This window comes from Pelecanus crispus, chromosome 14 (assembly GCF_030463565.1).
Source record: "Pelecanus crispus isolate bPelCri1 chromosome 14, bPelCri1.pri, whole genome shotgun sequence".
Lineage (NCBI taxonomy): Eukaryota > Metazoa > Chordata > Aves > Pelecaniformes > Pelecanidae > Pelecanus > Pelecanus crispus.
The window spans coordinates 13227505-13234412 of NC_134656.1; positions in this window are offsets into that span (position 1 = coordinate 13227505).

The window sequence follows — 6908 nt, forward strand, 5'->3', positions numbered from 1 at the left end:
CAGGGTTTGATTCTTCCTCAAAGTCTTTGTTCAAAGCAAACTTGTTCCATGAATGCTTCACTGGTGCTAAAAGGTTTTCTTGGTTTGCCAGTTTACTTGTGTGTACTGAAACTTGGGTCATGGAGCAGCTGCAAAAAAAGAATGCTGTTTTCGGTTCTGATGCATGGCAGTTTATGACAAAGTGAGAAACACCCAGTTATGCCCTGTGGTGCACTTTAATGGAAAAAAACTGTAGGGGCTGCTGTGATATATTAAACGTTTTGGAAAATCAGGCTTTAGTTGTGAACAAAAGTCTATGGCCATTTTTCTTAGTGAAATAATACCTGTTTTTTCCACTGTACGCTAAAGTAGATCCCTGCAGCTCCTCTGCAATCAACCTTTTCCAGCTCTTTCCCTTTGATCAGCCTGTGTTTATCTCTGTTCACTCAGAAACCTGTTTCCTGGGATTATTTCTTTTCATAGCTTTGTCTCGCTTCCTGGAGCACAGATCAGTAATAAATGCTCGTTACCTCTGCTAGATGCATGCTTTCTCTATATTTTGTCTTCCCGTCTTTTAAGTATTTTGCCAAAGCTTAACATGAAAGTAATTAATACTAGCAAAAAAGGCTGTTGTGACTCTGAACTCATAATTAACTGTTGTTAAAAGGAGTTGGTCTGTCGCTGTAATGGGGTTCACCTGGAAAAAAGCACATGCTTAATTTATTGAAGCACAACTATGCCTGATGTGCTTGAACTCATGGAAGGAAAGAGAAGGTAACGTGACAGTGCCACTTGGTGCATCCGCAGAGTTAGCTTTGTCCTTTTCTCGGGGAGCAAGCACTGCATTTTCTGTAAAGAGTGGTTTCACCCAGGTGTTTAGAAGGAAATTATTAATTAATTTGAATGTGGGAAGGGTACCTTAGTGCTTAAACAAAGTATACAGTGAGAGCGTAGATTTTACAAGTTGGGACAGCAGAAATGGAAATGACTGTCAGGATTGAGTGCAGTCCCTGAAATTTCAGGCAATTACGTAGTAGCATTTAGTCTGAAAGTCTTGTGTGTGTTGGGTTTTTTTCATGTGCCTTGTAACGAGCTGAACAAGTTGTCTGTAAAGCTTTGGAACTGTAATATGGCACAGAAAATAAGTAGGTGAAGAGCTTTACCAGTGTTTCAGGAGAGTTGAATATCAAGGGAAAGAACTACCCAGAAAAATGCCCTTTCTCAATCATGCTTTTCCTGACAATGTGTCCTGTGGTAGGAGATCGGCAGTTGTACTGTGTATCTCTCTAGTGGTGTAAGGCTGAAGAAAGAAAAGCATGCAACAAAAGTAAATGCAAATGATGGTTATTTTTCATCTCACCTCTGAAGCCTTTTTCCATGTCCAGTCTAGGCTCATTTTTCAGTTTTAGGTCTTGTATTCCCTCAGTCGTGCAATTTAATGCATTTAATCTGTGGGAAGCGTTGTTGGTGTCAGAGCAAAAAATAGCCATATCCTCAGTGTAAATGTCAGCTCTCTTCTGAAATCTCTTCCCTGAATCCTGCGCTGCCTCTGTTCCGTGGAGCCTTCCCCGTCTTGTAGGGGCTGGGGAGAAGAGCAGTGCCGAGAGGTTACAGTGGTGTGGCTGTATCAGCGACAGACTTAACATCGTGACCCAGTGCTGGAGAAAAATCAGCTAACTAGGTTGTGGCTCAAAATAATTGACTGCGATGGAGAAAGCTGTGCAAAATTCATTGAGAATAAAGATGATACTAAGCCCTCAAAGCTTGTTAGCGTTATATCCAAATGTGTGGATTGTTGCACCCAAACCCGAGAGGATTGTGCTGATTCGGAATGGCACTCAAGGTCTGCCCTCTGTGTTTTGCAGATGATGGAAGTGGACATGGATTTAACATGTGCTTGATTCTAGACCACAGCTCTTCCCTGCACTGTGCGCTGTTGCTCCAGCTTTGCCATAGCCTGACCTGACTGGTTAGGTTTTTAGAAGAATGGGAGTGATAGAGGTTTGAAGTTTTTAAGATTTTTTTTTTTTTTTTTTCTGTTGATTGTCTTGATTTGGAAGTTAAGAGACAGGGAAAATAATGCCAGGGTGGTTTTCGTTTTATTTTGTTTTCTGGGAGGTTGGTTTGTTTGTTTGTTTGTTTTGGGGTTTGGTTTTTTTTCTTTGCTTGTGGCCAAGAATCCTCCCTATTGCTGTTTGCATTGCTGGCTCCAAGGGCATGGAATGGAAAGAAATTGCTTTTGGTAAGCAAAAATAGAAGAGTGTTCCAGGAGGCTTGCAGCAGTGACATGACCTTGTGATGTAAAGAGCATGTGCAAAACAGCGCTTAACTATGCAGAATACTTAGTGCTATGTCAAGAAGTGCCTGCAGCATTACAAAGCACCCCCAGACCTGGTTACGCTCTGTTCTGATTGCAAAGTAGCTTTATTTGGATAGCTCTCCTGGTGCTAAAAAGGATTTAGGTCGCGGGAAAGATGAGGCGCTGGTAGAAAAGGGCTGAGACAGGAGGCAATGAAAGTAGGGGGTTGGACAGAGTTATTTTAAAAGAAAGGCTTCCTAAGCTGTCACTGGTCTGTGCTGTTAGGAGCTTTTTACCAAGACTATATCTCCTTCATTTCTTAGCAGTATTTTCTCAGAAGGTGGAAAAAGGGAGGTGCTGTGTCCACTGACACAGAGTTTCACAACCCGTGGGCTCCTGACAACAGAAATGTCTCTGAAAATGGTCATGTATCCTCGGCTGGCTGCAGCAGGAGAGTGAAATCAGAGGGGTCCAGGAGAGAAGAAAGGGGTAGGACGGTAGAGAGAGGTAAAGAAAAAAAGAGCTGAAAGTAGATCATTGTGCTCAGGAGAAAGACAAAAACGGAAGACAAAACTAGTGTGAGCTCCCGAGGAGTGGGTGGAGGTTGACGCTTTGCTCATCGATGCTCTTCAGCATCAAAGTTGCATGGAAATAGAAATAATCTGCTTTGGCAACGGCATCTGCTGTCTGCGGGTAGAGCCTCGGCCTGCAGCGCGCAGGTAACTGCAGTCCGCAGCCTCTGCTTGCCTTTGCAGCTGCAGTGATAGACATCTGTGTTCTGACAAAGCAATTGTTCATCTAAATTATTTATGGCATATGTGGTATTCTTTCTTTCACTGTGAGGCATTTCAAGCAGACTGTTTTCTCTCTGTTTAATCCTTCAGAGGAAAGCATGCAAAATGGAGAGTAAAAGACAATGACAGTAAATATGTCATTTGGAAATCAGCATGAGGGGAAAAATAGGAAATTTGTTTGTCATGAATGCGCTTTGTCTGAGAATACAAGTTCCAGTAGGTTTTTTTCACTACTGCTTAAAACCTTAGATTCAATATTAGGAACAGCTTGGTCTGAAACCTCTCTGATTTATCACTGAGGCCATGCTTCAGGAAGTGCTTTAGGGCTATGAAATCTGTCCCTGTTCACAACATACTCATGCAGATGATTTCATTCCCATTCGTACCTGTGGGTTTGAACTTTTGTCTGGGCGCAGTCTGCTGAACATGGGCTGGGGACTTTATTCTGTCCCATCGAGGCGGAAGTAGCTTTTCTACAGACTTGTGTCTGTAGCTTTGCTGATGGCGTGAACAGATGTGAAATTACCCTTTTATCCTCCACTATGCCACAGATAACTGCAGGTGTGGAGTTACAGTAGTTAGCTCTTAGGTTGTACATTATTTCCTGGTTCTTTGGTTATTTAGCTTTTAATCCCATATCATATTTTATATTATCCCTGGCCATCTCAAAATACTATTATCATATTATCCCATATTATTTTAATCCTATATATCTCTCAGGAACCTGAGAGGTTTAGCTGCTGTCATTGCCTGCATTGTGGATCCGGTCTGGGTGCTTGGCTTTGATCTTGATGATGGCAGTGAATACCACCAAATGCAACCTGATGTTAAATATTTTCACAAGCTTTAATGTTTGCTGTTCTCAGGTGGGAAAGTCCTTCATTTATTTTCACAGCAGAAAGAGAGTTTCCCCTTGCTTGAAGGAGCACCTCTTACACCAACCCCCTTTCATCCTTCGCCAGGATACTGAAATTGGTTTCAGCTGGGATAGAGTTAATTTTCTTCCTAGTAGCTGGCACAGTGCTGTGTTTTGGATTTAGTAGGAGAAGAATGCTGATAACACACCGATGTTTTAGTTGTTGCTAAGTACTGCTTATGCTAGTCAAGGACTTTTCAGCTTCCCATGCTCTGCCAGGTGCACAAGAAGCTGGGAGGGGGCACAGCCAGGCCAGCTGACCCAAACTGACCCAAGGGCTATTCCATACCATAAGGCATCATGCTCAGTATAGAAACTGGGGGAGGTTGGCCGGGGAGCCGCGATTGCTGCTCAGGGACTGTCTGGGTGTCGGTCGGCGGGTGGTGAGCAATTGCATTGTGCATCACTTGCTTTGTATATTATTATTACTATTATTATTACATGGTTATTATTACTACTACTATTTTACTTTATTTCAATTATTAAACTGTTCTTATCTCAGCCCAGGAGTTTTCTCACTCTTACTCTTCCGATTCTCTCCCCCATCCCACCGGGGCAGGGGGAGGGAGCGAGCGGCTGCGTGGTGCTTAGCTACTGGCTGGGGTTAAACCACGGCAGGTGGTAAGGATGTTTTTTTAATTCAGAAACAGAACAAGATTCAGCAATTAATTTCTGAGAGGGCCACGAGATGGTCACTAGGTATTCTTACGCAGCCCTAGATCTCAATTTCTTTGGCATGACAGAGAAGCTCTGCAGTGTGTTCCCTGTCCTCTGGCAAGCTTGGGTTTTAAATCCTTTATTCTGCATGGAGAGGTCTTCTCCATCCCTTGACAAGCAAAGGAGAAGGCTGCCAGCCAGCTGCAAGACTGACACATACATTTTCAATTATGATAATTGAGTCTTTTGAGTAAAACCCGTAGGAGTAAAAAGATTTCAAAAGCTGTAGTTCTACAAATCTGACCGTTGGGAGCCTATTAAACAGGAGGCTTGGGAGGGAGGAGGGAGTGACTGGTCCTTGCGTGCTGGGTGCCCACAGCTCGCTCTGTGTCATGAAGCTCCATCTCAGAGCTGCTCAGAAGGCCTTGGACTTGACAAGTAGCCCCTGATTTTCTCCCCTCTGATAATTACAAGTTCAGCATTTCAGCACAGATACAGACCCTGAGGTGCCTAAAAAGCACATTTTCCCCTAACCCCCAGAGGTTTTGAAGACTAAAAATTTGTTTGGGTAAATAAGTACATATAGGGTACTAAGAAGGTCCCTGACTGGGGTCAGATCAGGTACACAGAAGTACTTGGTGCAAGATACAGCACAAGCCGTTCCCTCTGTCTAGTGCAGCCAAGCCACTGCTTCAGTGGCAGCAGTTTGCTCAGCAGCAAACTGTAAGGTGTCCCAGAGCAGATATTTGCTCCAAATAGTGTCTCTGAGGTGCCTCACCTTCCAGCCTTACCCCTTGGGTGCTGCTGTTACCCCACGTCTTCCGAGAGAAAAGCATAAAGTCCTGGAGTGAGAAAACAGATTTTTGCTATCATTTTCATATTTCTGTGTACAGAAAGCACCTTGGGCAGCGAACATTGGGCCAGTGCCCAGCTTATGGCCGTGTAGTGCAGCGGTGTCCCCTTTTAAATGGAACTAGAGCAGAAAAAGTCTGATTAGGCTCAGATCAGCTAGAGCGAAAGCAACTTTTTATGATGACAGCTTGTAATCACCACAGGGCTGCTCATAGTTACTCGCTAATGTGGATTGATAGGGTGGTGACATTGATCTCCCAGTTCATTTCAGCATGGTCTTGAACATCAATGCAGCCTCTGCCTGTCCCAGTAATTGTCTTTTATTGCTCTCACAGATTGCTTTTCCCTGGAGCGAAGTCCTGGTATTTTTTCATTACCGTGGCAAGGAAACAAGGCTCAGCAACAGGGAGTGGCACTGTCTTTGCTGATTTTTGCCTTTTTTTAATTTAGTTCAAAACAAAGGCTTGCTAGTGAATAGTCCTAGCTGAGAACCTGTACAAAACTCATCACTACAGCATCTGTGGCCACCCAGCAGCCCACGAAGCGACATGACTGACAGCTCTCACGTGTCGGTTCCGAACTGACCCACGCCTTGTTCCAGCTGCTGCCTCTGGCTGGCTTCCTTACAATAGTTGCATTATAACAGTGTGCTCCACAACAAAACAAACGCCTATTTTCTCCAGTGGTTAGAGGTCTGATTTGCTCAATGATTTTAAATTTATTCTTTGGTTTAAAAAAAAAAAAAAAAAAGAGGAGCAAAGTAACCAGCATCAGTCTTGCTAAGCAGCTTCCTTCTGCCTCATTCTGTCTGAAATCCTGGAAACTGAGCTAGTATTTGCTCTTGTTCTCTTTGGGCTTCCTGGCCTTGTATCCCCATTAATATTCCTTTCTACACCTGGCAAGTGCATTTCATCAGCTTTTGGAGATCACCAGGGAATATGTGTATAGGACAATGGACAAAGGTAAAAGGATGAAGTCCTGGTAAGGGTTTCATGTCAATGTATGTTTATAAATTCTTTTGGGGAGTTTAGTATCAGCTAATGGGCCAGATGAGCTGTGGGTCATCATGTGTGTTCTTACATCCTTCAGGTCCAGCAAAAGGGATGACCTCAGGGGACCCTCTTGTCTCCCTATTAAAAAAAAAAGCAAAATAACTAGTTCTTCCAAAGTCATTGATACCATGAAGCAAATATGTAACTCTATCTGGGGGAGCGTGTGCCTGTAATGTTTCACTCTGCAGCCTTGGCCACAGGTGCCTGGTCTGCATGGGCAGGTGGTGGATTTGGGTTCCCACACACCAATTTTAAGTGTGGCCCTAATCACTGGGGGTAACACGGATAACACAGCACCTTTGCAGCTACACAGGTCATTGTATTCCAGAAGTATGTCAGACCAGCCTACACAACTGTGA